This window comes from Globicephala melas, chromosome 9, assembly GCF_963455315.2.
Source record: "Globicephala melas chromosome 9, mGloMel1.2, whole genome shotgun sequence".
NCBI classification, from domain to species: domain Eukaryota; kingdom Metazoa; phylum Chordata; class Mammalia; order Artiodactyla; family Delphinidae; genus Globicephala; species Globicephala melas.
In genome coordinates, this window is record NC_083322.1 from 29,950,165 (window position 1) to 29,963,143 (window position 12,979).

Consider the following 12,979-nt stretch of genomic DNA (forward strand, 5'->3'; position numbering starts at 1 on the left):
AAGAGCTCCGGTTAGAATCTAAATGCTATTGAGTTTAACTTCTGGACACATAGCTCTCTAAATGCTGAACACATATCACACAACAGGTACTATGTAAAAAGTTGAATGACTGAACAAAACAATGCCAAATTCACTACTCTTCGTCTCTTCTTATGGGCTTTATCCTCAATTCTTGCTTAATAAATGTCCAAGCAGAGGAAAAATTCCATATTCTCTTTTCATTCCCAGAATTCTGTTCATTCACTATTTATTGCCCACTAAACATGTGCCAGCCTGCCCAGGATAGCTTCAAGCGGTTGTCACCTCCACATGCCCTGGTCCAGAGAGAAGGCTGTAGACCTGAAACTTGAAAACTTGAAACTGGGCTACAACACCGCAGAAGTTAAAGTAGATGGCCAGTTTCACTAAGTCTGATCTAATTTCTTAAATTTCAAAAATTCTTATACTTTTGAAATTTTCACAAGGGTAAATTTTTATTTAAAAAATTTCCAAATTAATAAGTATTTCAACAATATTCCCATAAACAGAGAATCTCAATGAATGGTTTTCAGTCTCAGAGTTTAACTCATTCAGGTTTCAAATGTTTTCCCTGATATTACACGACATGGATGAACAAATCTATGTTTGTACTGTGGACATTTTCTTCATAATTATATAATCTGAAGTTGTTTTATTTTTTACTTTATTATTTTTTTGAAGTCGTTTTATTTTAGATTGATTAGTTCTAATTATTTATAAAGAATGAACTATTTTTCTATAGTGATTTGCTTGCAAATAATTATTAATCATTTCATATCTTTGTACGTATGCTTGAAGGGACAATTTAAGGCCATGTTTAGATTTATTCCAAAGAAGGACAATTCCTAGAATTGTCCTTCTCACTACTGGGTTGATGGAGGGTGGGGAGAAGCAAAAACAAAAACAAAGAAAAAAACCGGCAAAAATTGATGAGGATAGATTTCAGCAAAACTTCCATCCTGTGTGAAAAAATAAAACACAATCTATATTTAAACAAAGAGGCCATTAGACTGAGGTGGCTCTGATTCCTTGGTAGCCTGTGCAAGCAAGGCAAAACCTAAGTCAGAGTTAATGTACTCGAATCCAAGAAAATAAAACTTAAGAACAGTCACAACCGACCACTTAGGCTTTGCTAAATAAGCCAACTGTTTAAGCTATAGCCAACTTCCTTGCTTTGCTTCCTGATCTTTCCTATAGAAACCGCTCTCCTAGCTTCTGTGGAGCTACCCTAACCACCTTTGGTATTGGCACTACAAGATTCCAAAATATGTATGCATAGATAAACTCTTGGAAAAAAATGTTAGTGTGCCTCAGTTTACCTTTTAACAGAGCACATTTGAGTTTCTCCTTAGGATTTAATTAAATACATATGATTTTTTTTCATCTTCTTGGTTTTATGTTCAGAACGACATCTGTAAAATGCTTGTTTAAAACACACATATCTTTAAAGAAGTTCTAACAACAAATATGTACAAATATCTGTATATTAAATATATGGATTTTTTATTCCAAAAAGACTTGCATTGAAGTGATTTAAATTATTTAAAAATTTTCATGTTTTCTAGAAATATTGATTATTTAACTCAATCTATAATATTTTTATATGAATGTAATTAACATACAGTTTTTCAGGTACAGTGTGCCTTTATATTACACAAACCATGATATAATAAAGCATCTTCTTTATATGTATGTAATGCCAGGTGCATGAGCTACATATTTAATATGTCCATATTATTTTATATTCCCAAAATAATTATATGCTTTTCTACTTACAAATGATATATCCAACAAGGGGTTAATATCCAAAATATATAAAGAATTCATAGAACTCAACATCAAAAAAAAACCCAATTAAAAAAATGGGCAGAGGACCTGAATAAACATTTTTCCAAAGACAACATACAGATGATCAACAGGCACTTAAAAAGATGCTCAACATCACTAATCATCAGGGAAATGCAAATCAAAGTCACAATGAGGTATCACCTCACACCTGTCAGAATGGCCATCATCAAAAGGACAATAAATAACAAGTGCTGGAAAGGATGTGGAGAAAAAGGAACCCTTGTGTACTGTTGGTGGGAATGTAAGTTGATGCAGCCACTATGGAAAACAGTATGGAGATTGCTCAAAAAATTACAAATAGAGCTACCATGTGATCCAAGAATTTCACTGCTGGGTATTTATCCAAAGAAAAACAAAAAAACTAATTAGAAAAGATACCCATGCAGCCCAATTTTCATAGCAGCATTATTTACAATTGCCAAGATACGGAAGCAACCTAAGTCCCACAGACAGACTGCTGGATAAACGTGTGGTATATGTATACATGCATCGCGCGCACACACACACACACAATGGAATGTTACTCAGGCATATAAAAGAATGAAATATTGCCATTCGCGACAACATGGATGAACCTATTTCACCTGTGCTAAGTGAAGTAAGTCAAATACTGTATTTCACTTATAGGTGGAATATAAAAAACAAAATAAATGAACAAACAAAACAGAGTTATAGATACAGAGAACAAACAGGTTGCTATCAGAGGGGAGGAGGCTGGGGGGGAGGAAAGAAATAGGTGAGGGAGAGTAAGAGGTACAAACTTCCCGTTGCAAAATAAATGAGTCATGGGCATGAAATGTACAGTATGGGGAATATAATCAATAACTGTAATATATTTGAATGCTGACATATTGTAACTAGATTTACGATGGTGATCATTTTGAAATGTACAGAAACATCCTTGTGTAACAGGAACTAACATAGTGTTGTAGGTCAATTACATTTCAAAAACAAAGTCAAAGAAAAAGATATGTGGTTACCAGAGGCAGGGGATGGGAATAGGGTGAATCAGATGAAGGCAGCCAAAAGGTACAAACCTGAAGTTATAAGATAAATAAGTACTAAGGATGTAATGCACAACATGATAAATAGAATTAACACTGCTGCGTGTTATATATGAAAGTTGGTAAGAGTAAACCCTAAGAGTTCTGATCACAAGGAAAACATTTTTTTCTGTTTATTTTTGTATCTACGAGATGATGAATGTTCACTAAAGTTGCTGGGATAATCATTTCATGAGGTATGTAACTCAAACCATTACGCTGTACACCTTAAACTTGTACAGTGCTATACGTCAATTATATCTCAATAAAACTGGAAGAAAAAAATAATTATGTTTTTATTAAGTGGCATTTTGCTAAAATTCTTATTTTGTCATTTCTAATCATGCTTGAATTTTTATCGATAAAATTGCTTTTCACATTATGGATTATATTCAAATGTTATTCTGAACTAAAATATTAACAGTAATGAGCATTAGTGGAGGCCGTATCATTCATGGGAAAACAGATTATTTTGTTCTTGCCACATGAGCAACGGTTCTTGTCAAAACCAGTAAGCTTTCTCCTCTTATTAAAATTGATTACTTTGAAATTGAGTATTTGAAGACATGAAAAGTAAGGGCAGTAATATTCTTGATTATGTTTCAGGGTCAGGGGTTCAATCCTGAAGGAAAATACTGAGGTTTCTCCAAAAGTTAATGTTTCATTGTGGAAAGTAAAAGCACTTGAATTTTGGGAATGGGATGGAGACACACACAAAACATTTGGCAAAGATATAACCAGAGCTTATTACAAGGTTGAGTTCATCGATAGTGCTCACATTAATTTCCGCTGCAGAAAATAAAAGAGTGTCTTGGGAGCAAGGGCAAAGTTGCCCAATAAGGAGTTTTCCTTTCATTGTGTGAAAACGGCTTAAATACTCACAGCTTTAGGGCATTTTACCCTGGCATCACTTTGAAAATGCTTCCTTCTGCTTCAGTTACCAGGAAGCCTAATCTGATCTTAAGAGTGTTTACGGGCCTCTTTCTTATGTTCATAATCAAATGCTCTCAGGGCATCATTACAGGTCTAGGCACTCTCTTGGTACAGAAGACCACAGAAATTCTCCTTCTTCTAACTAAAAACTAAATTTTCATAATGTTCTTATTTTTATTTAATATTTATGTAACAAGGAACCTTTACAAAATAAGCCAAAAATTAACATAATTGATCATTTGAGTTAACAAGTTAGAGTCTATAGATGCAAATGGAGATTGTGATGTTGCGAATGCCTTATGAAAAAGTTGTGAAATGGTCTGCAAATCATGTTTAGTATCTTTTTACCTACCTTCAACAGAGGTAGTGTTGCTTTTTGGAAACAGCTGAGCTTAATTTGGAGTCAAACTAGTAGATAAGGGAACAAATAAACTAAAATAATCGTATTTCAGTGATAGAATGAAATAGACTGTAAGCTAAGACTTGCTTTTCTATATTAGTTGTATTTCTATATGCTGTGGCTAGACAGAGTAAAGAAAATTTAAATGATCCTGGAGCATAAAACAATTCAACTCTGTCAAAATATGAAAACATCCCCTGGAACTCAATAGCCCAAATTACAACGCAAGTTAAGACTGGATACCATCCAGAGCCAAAAGGAAGTCAAAGTGTAGCCACTGTCCCGTGTTTGTTTGCCAAGTAATGTGTAAAACTTATATAAAATATACTCATTAAGTAGTTGTTATACTGAAATAAATTGATCCGAGACAAAGTTCTCTCTCCAGAAAGAATATTCATTAGTGTCAATATTTGATTAGATTTCTCCTTGAATTAGTTCCTATTAAGAAATGTATAGGCAAATAAGATTACTTCTTCTGTTTCTGAAATACTGCACTAGAATTCTCCATCTAGATGCATACTAAAGAGATATTTCATAATTTATAAGATAAAGATTATTTTCACTCCCCAGGTTTCCAGGGTATTCACTTGGGTCTATCTCATTAGAGGACAATTTTGTTTTCACCGAAAGTCCTTATGACTCTTAGAGGTTCTGTGAAGACCACCACAAGATGGCAGTATTTCAGAAATTAATCCTTGGAGAGAGCAATCATTTCCCTACAGTACCTAAAATATCATAGTATATTTGGCTATATTTTCAGTGACTAAAAATATTTAAAGTCATCACTAAAGTGATTAAAAATTAATGTTATGAGGTTATCTGGTTAGTAATAAACAAGTTGCTTCCTTTAAGTAGTATAACTGTCAGTTTGTTCCAAAACATTAGTAAGCTTCGTCAACATATAAATGAGTTGATCCTAAAGGGCTGTCAGTAGATTCATAAATCTTGTAATTGTTTACATATTGGTCTATAACTACAACCATATTTTTATAATTGTTTGAAAAATAACTCAGTCTAATAAACCATCAATTGTATTTGATTTCTGCATGATCATTTAATAACCAGTTTTCAAACAAGAAGTGGAAATTTGCAATTACCTATTAAATATATCTTTATACTTTTCAAAACTGTTCAGAATTGGGGATCAGCAAGCTTTTTTATTGTAACTAATCTCATAAAACTCTAAATTATTGCTTGTAAAAGAAAATACGGTTTTAATGAAAATACCTGTCTAGAAAACAATATAGTATATTTTCCTATCTTTATAGAAAATTGTATTTTTCCACTGTTACCCCTCTTGTACCGGACCAGGGCGGGGGTAGCTACTTTGGCCACCATCTTTCCAGGAATCACATTAATTTTTATCATTTACTCTGTAAATGATAATTTTTACCATTACTCCATAACGTACATATATGTATACATTAAGTGGACCTAATCCTCCTACTTTTCAAAGATGGAGTTATTCCAGTAGTAAATGGGGAATATCCATCTATACTGAAGACGGTAAATTATCCTTTTTATATTTTCTTAGTTATCTAATGGAAATCTGGCAGTATTTACATCAATTTTTCATTAATTTATTTTGAACTTATTTTTCCCTTTATATCTGTTTTTAATAGTTCATTCCACTTCTCTATTTTTTGCTTTGGGGCAAGTAGATAGGCACAAGTTTCACATAATACCATTTCTGTTAGTCTGATTCTGAACTGCTTTAGCTGTGAAATAAATCCCTGGATCTGACTGATTAGAGACCTACCATTTCATCAAATGATGCCTTCCAAATTATTAATTAATCCCTTTGAAGTGGACACTGAATAATTCTTAGATACTTAGGTAGGGCATCCCTACTCCTGTGCAGACATCCACTAAATACTGTTTTCTCTTAGATTTTAGTAAGAGTCCTTGTTGTATTTTTAGTATCCATCTCATTTTTATCCTGAATGTACACATAAGGGGCTCTGTATCAGAGGCATATTATCATTATTCGAATAAAAAGCAAATAATGATGTAAAACAAATAGTGCTCACTATCTAGTTTTAAAGCATCAATTCATTAGCCACTGCAGTTGTTGACCAACAGTGCCCCCTGAGAGGAATGCAGGATGAAAAACAAGATGAGACACTCTGTGCTTTGGAAAAACAGGCCCCTTAAATAGTTAGATGTATACCTCAGGAAGAATTTTAATGAAGCTAGATTCCTGAATCTTCCTATACATAGAAAAAGCACTAAAATCATTAACTGAGATATCTGTTCCTTGGGACTAACAGTAACCTTTTACCAAGTTGACTGCACATATTCCTTAGCCAAAGTCATATATATACTGCCTTCTCCCCTATCTCCACGGAGCGGTTTTCTGGGAGCTACTGAGAGACTGTTTCCCAGGCTATAGTCCTCGGTAAGACCCTGAATAAAACTTAAACTCACGACTCTTACATTGTGCTCAGCAATATAACCTCGGTAGACAGTGACTCTGTTTTTCTATACCCCTATTTTTATACCTGGGATAATACAATGAAAACCAGGTCAAATATTTTACTGATAGAAAGTCTGTAACATAGACAACAGAGGAAAATGGGCTTCTCTGCTTAGGAGAAACCTGCTACCTCTCACTAATCCCCCTTCTGAAGAGAGAGAGAAAATCCTTTGCTCCTTCGACAGAATGGATAGAATCCTGGGTTGTCACTCTAATCTTTGAGAATATAAATACATCTCCCCAAGGGCAAGATAAACCTGGGCATGTCCCATCTTTAAGACCTAGAGATGTCTTCTAAGTCCTGCTCTCATTTCCCCATGAAGTGGAAACACAAACATCTAAGACGTAAGTAAATCTCCCAAATTCTCTATTTTTGCAGTTGTAAATTAACTTCCCAAGGCTTTATCTTAAAAATTTAATCATATTTTTTGCCAATTTTACTGACAGCTGTAGTGTACACTATCTACTATTTTATAGCCACACAATTATTATCTTTTATTTCTTAATTACCTATTACTTATTTCCCCCACCCTTGATATATTATCAATAAAATATTCTGCTATTAATCCTTTGAAGGGCAGAACTTGCCACCCTAAAACACGCATCTTTGGCATAAGAATTATTTTAGGCTGATTATTAAGAACGAAGCAGACATAAGAAAAGCTCTGAAAACCAGTAGAAGTTACCCTTGTGTAAGAGAAGCTTATGTTTATAAGGGAAATCTCTATTTGTAAGGACGTCTCCCTCCCTGTACAAGAGAAGGATGACTAAATCTCTAGAAACTCTTATCAATAGAGAAGCAGATGACCTGAATGTGCACAACTTTACCCTTTGTTTACTATACTTCTCCTGATAGCCCCTCATAACTGGCTCCTCCATCCCCCATCATCATCTTTTGCCCTTAGCTGGAAATGGTATTTAAGGTGGTGGCTTGGACCATTTCAGGGAATTTCTCAGTTCTCCTGGGTCTCTCCCATGTATAGAGGAGGTATATATGTTATGAAACTTCTGTTTTTCTCCCATTAATCAAGTTTTTTATTATAAGGGGTCTCAGTCAAGAACCTAGAAGGGTTGAGGAAAGATTATTCTTCCTTCCCTACGCCTTGCTTTTAATTCTAACTTAAAAAATACAACAAAACTCTATATAGATTGTTTGCAACTGCCAGACTATTTATACACCCTTATATTAATCTAGTAATTGTACATAAGGCACCTTTCTTTGTGAAGGCTAAGTGGGCATGATTTTCTTACACTAGTAATACTGCAAAATCTATACTGCTCAAACATATGACTGACATGCATTTTTAGGGGCTGTTTGAAATCTTGTGTAATAATTATCCTTTGTTGTAAAGTGAGCCTGCTATTTCAGTGATATTTTCTATTTAATTCCTAAAATCAACAGGAATCTCCTCCTCTCCTTTCTCCCCAGTTGAACCTGGTTTCCAATATTTTTTTGTTGTTTTTAGATAAAAATTTAAAGAAAAAGAGTTAAAAGAAAAATGGTCCAAAAAACAACCCTCTATCTCCCATAGACTTTCTTTTCTAGCTAAGTGGAGAGTTATATGGACATAGTGTTTGTTTAATCAGGAATTTTTCTAAAAGATATTTTATGATATCTTCCAATACTACTGATATTATAATGATGAGTATTTACAATTTGATGTTGTGTATATCAAGATTGCATGTATTTTAATCTTTTTTATATGCTGTTAAATTTTATTTGTCCCCAATTTTTCTGAGTTTTTCCCCAAATAATACCCATCCCTATTATTCATTCATAAATTGGTGCTTTTTACACGTTATATATATTTTTTCATGGCCATCCTGAAAACTGTCTCCATTGTTCACTTTCCTGTCATTTGGTTATTGCTCTTCAGGAAACCTTATTTTTACCTCTTTTCATTCCCAATGGCTAACTTGCCCTGCAATTATTGTTACCTGTGAGCCTATATGTATCTGTCAATCATACTGATTTTCTTCTTTATCATTTTGGGACTTATGCTTAATGGTTATGGTATGTGTAGAGGCAATTCCACTGACCTGACCAAAATCTGGGACCACCGCAACTATAGGCCATTTATTTCCTAATCTGAGGGTTTAGATGACTTGTAGCCCTGAAGGCTAGAGTACATTATTTCTTCCCTTGTGTTCTTGTCTTGTTTTTTAATCCAAGTCTTGCTTTCTATATAAGACACATGGTTTCTCTACCAGGGCTTTCATAGCTTTTTCTAATGATCTGGATTCTACCAGGGTTTATGTATTACTGGCATAAAATGTTTTCAGTGAAGGGTGTTTCCTTGTTTTCATTCCTCCTTTTGCCATTGAATTATCATTTTTATTATATATGAATGTTCTTTCATGCTACCTATAGGTAATAAACATATTTTGTCTTTAGGGATGTTCCCATCAATTATGAATTAAGATATTTTTCTCTGTATTTCTTCATAAATAACAGCTGAACACACATGTACACACACATCTATGTGTATGTATTTATATGTAGTGTTTTTTATATTTAACTTTTGAAGCATCAGATTTATACTGAGCATTTTCTCAGTCATTCTCAAAGCATCTATCAATCCCTCAATTTTTTCCTATAGCAGCTCTAATGCTACATGATTTAGTTTTGTTCTGTTGGTGGTGCAGATCTCATTACTCTCTTCTTAATTTATTCCGTTTCTTCTACATATAGAGGCCAGTCCTCTAACCTTTCTGGTCGTGATTAGTACATCCATTTAATTCTACCAATATGGTTACTAATTCAATGGCTGCTATTATGGGTTACGATGGCTTTATTAGGCTCAGGCCATCAATGTTTCCATTCTTTGAACATCCACCTCAGTAAAGACTTGGTAATATTTTTAGGCATGACTATTGTTTTTTTGATTTTTAATTATATGTGACATTTCTCTAGCTCTCCTCTTCCTCTGCCAGAAACCGATATCTTCTTCCTTTAAATAAATAGGAGCCATGGAGCTTCTGATGTTCCTGACTCACAGCAGAACCCTTTCCTTACATTTTGTAGGTCTGCCCTAATGTATGAGCTGGTTCCTGTGACCTCCTCCATTTTAAATCTTTTCTTTAACTCATTGCTCTAGCTATCAGGGACCCACCATTATCATCAGCCTTTATACCAGGCAATCTATAGAACTAGGACCATATAGGTTATCATCTGGTAGACAGTTAAGCTTTTAGATTTTACCACATTTTCTGCCTTGCCTATCTGTCTCTCAACACTGCTTGGGGTCGCTAGGCTTAAGTTTAGGGGACAAAAAGGCAGACAATATGGTGAGGTGTCACTGATGACAAGCACACTCTTGTTTAATGTAAAATTTACATATATTTTTGTTCCACTAGCTGAGGTAGTGAACACAGGAGGAGCAAGGGGATTAGGGACGTACTACATCATCAGAAATGGCCAGCCTCTCACTGCCTTTGAAGCGCAGTGACCCTTTGAATCACAACTGTACTAGCAAGATATTTTTGTTCTGAAAAGAATAGTGCAATCGCTTCAGAGTTAGTGTGTCACCATCTGCAGAGTATGTGATCTTCCCATGAGAGACACAGGGGGTTAATGTTTGGTGCTCAAAGTTCAATGGCAGCATGAGTGGGCAGGCCATAATATTAAAACTTTTAGTAAGGGACAGGGAGGTGAAGAAGCCAGAGGTCACAGCATAGATCCTTGTTACTGTTTCCCTGTGCTTTCTTTCTCATGCAAACATCTTATTTCCATTACACACTTTCTAGGCAAAAACATGTTTTCCACTTTTTAACTTTTCTCAAAAACAACATGTTCAAAAACAAGTTTTAAATAAACATGTTTATCACATTTCCTAAGAACAACATGTTTTCACCTTGCAAAGTAAGGTGAAAACACTACCAAAACAAGTTCATATTTTATGGGACAGGAGATGAACCATCCTTTACTCATTTTTATGCAAAATTATTCACGTTACCTATATGCATGTGTTAGCTATACCAAATAAGTAATTTAAAGATTTAATTTTTAAAAGTTAGTGGAATATATTTCAGATATTTTTACCTCTTAAAGAAGAAAGGCAGTTGTTTTTTCTTAAAAACAATCAAAGCTACATGTAAAAATACTGATCAACCTAATGGAAGACATGAGCTCTGTTCTTACTCTCTGTTCTCAACAGCAAACCTCCAAAACAAATTCAAGTTGGACGATAACTATAATTACTACATAGTTCAAGATTTTGGAACATAGAATGTACCCTAACTAGAAATATTCATACTACTGCTTATTTTAACTCCCAATCATGTATTTTTCTAATTATCTTACATCACTTACCTCATTTCAAATAACTAAGATTGGTATGTGTTGTATTATGTTAGCTTCTTTAAAATAGTTCATATTAAAAACTCAGATAATGTTATATATTTATTTTGTATGGTAACTGTCAGGGAGAGGGAAATATCCTCAAGAGGTATACTCGAGTTCTTGTGGCTGGACTAATAATAAAATTGACACAGACAGATTAATAGGAGAAAAATAAGAAAGAGAAACATTTAAATTCATGTGCAGGGGAGTCCCATAGAAATGAGATCTAAGAAGTGGCCAAAGGAGGCAGCTTTTAAAATTTTTAGACAAAGAAACAATAAATTTGTGAGGAAGTGACAGGACAAAGAAACTTAGGTTTTGGGTGTCCAATTACTGAAAAATCTAAACCGAGTTTGGGCTTGGGGTAGTAAATTAAAGAGGTAACAGGTTTGTTTAATTAGACTTCTAGGCATGAGCTCATATCTTTGGTGACAAGGGTGTATTTCTACTTCTAAATGTGTGGAGGGTACCTTTCACATGAGAGATTACTTTCCTGCTTTCAGGGAGAAAGAAAGGAGGGTCACAGTGTCCCTTTTGCCTTGGGCATTTCCTATGTAACTTTAATTCAAAATAAGTAATGTGCCATTGAGGCATGTTTGGAAGCAGCCGACCCTAGGCCCCAACATAACTGTTTTCTTGGTGGTATTATAAAAAGGAAGTTTAGATTTAGCCTAACTTCAAAGAGAATAATGAATCTATTTTTGATGTTACTGTTTAAATATTGGCCCTTTCTCTATTTTCTAATCCATGTTGTATTTGTACCTATAGATGATTTCATTCATTACAACAATTTAACTTAGGTACTGAAGACATTTAAGATTTAGCCTAAATTCAAATCCCATTTTCCTCACTTATTATAAGTAACATAGTCTTGAATGCCTTTGTTTTTCATCTTAAAAATAAAAGTAGTAATGAAGGTAGTATATTCATCTCTTTGTTTTGTTCTGAGGAATCAATGGAGAAGTATGTGATAAAATGGAAATTTAAAATGTTGTATCTGTCATTTTCACGTGCAAAGCAAAGAATCTCGAGAATTTAACTTTTCCAAATACATCCAAGTCAGTGATAATTTAAGAATCAAGTTTCCTGTACTGATGAATATTTTGACATAATGGCCATCTGATTGTACTGATAAAGACAATACATATTTTTATCAAAAAATTTGGGGCACAGATAAATAATTTCTACTTCTCCATTTGTTAAGGCACCTGGGAAAAGCACATTCTTTTACCCAATTTGTCCACATGGTTTGTTAACATGACTAGAAAATTTCTGATAACAGAGAGTAAATAGTGTAGGCAGTATCTGAACGTAGAAAAAATACTTATCAATATTAAATTGTTTCTAATACATCAGGTTCTATAATACAATAGGTTCTGTATTATATGATATAGGGCATTTTGCCTATATAACCCATAGAGTTTCTGCTTTTAAATGGCTGTCTATTTAGGAAAAAGAGATAACCACAATAAAAATAAATGTGCAATGCATGTTATAAATGACATATAAAGATAGTATGAAAGCTCACAAAACAGCACAGGATTAGTTGACAAGTAAATGGTATAAACAGTGTACATGGTAGGAATTTATATGAAGGAAAAATCTGTTTCTCTTACTTCTCCGAACTCAGTTAACAATTGGAATGGCAGGTTTGATAGGCTCACCCCAGTTCCCTATCCAGGTTTAACTTCTCATATAAGCCATTAACTTCCACCTCTCTCTTTGACAATTTTTCCTATGCTTCTAAAAGAAAGTTATGTGTGTGCGTTTATCTCTGGGCTTTCTATCCAGTTCCATTGACCTATATTTCTGTTTTTGTGTCAGTGCCATACTGTCTTGATTACTGTAGCTTTGTAGTATAGTCTGAAGTCTGAAGCCTGATTCCTCCAGCTCCGTTTTTCTTTCTCAAGATTGCTTTG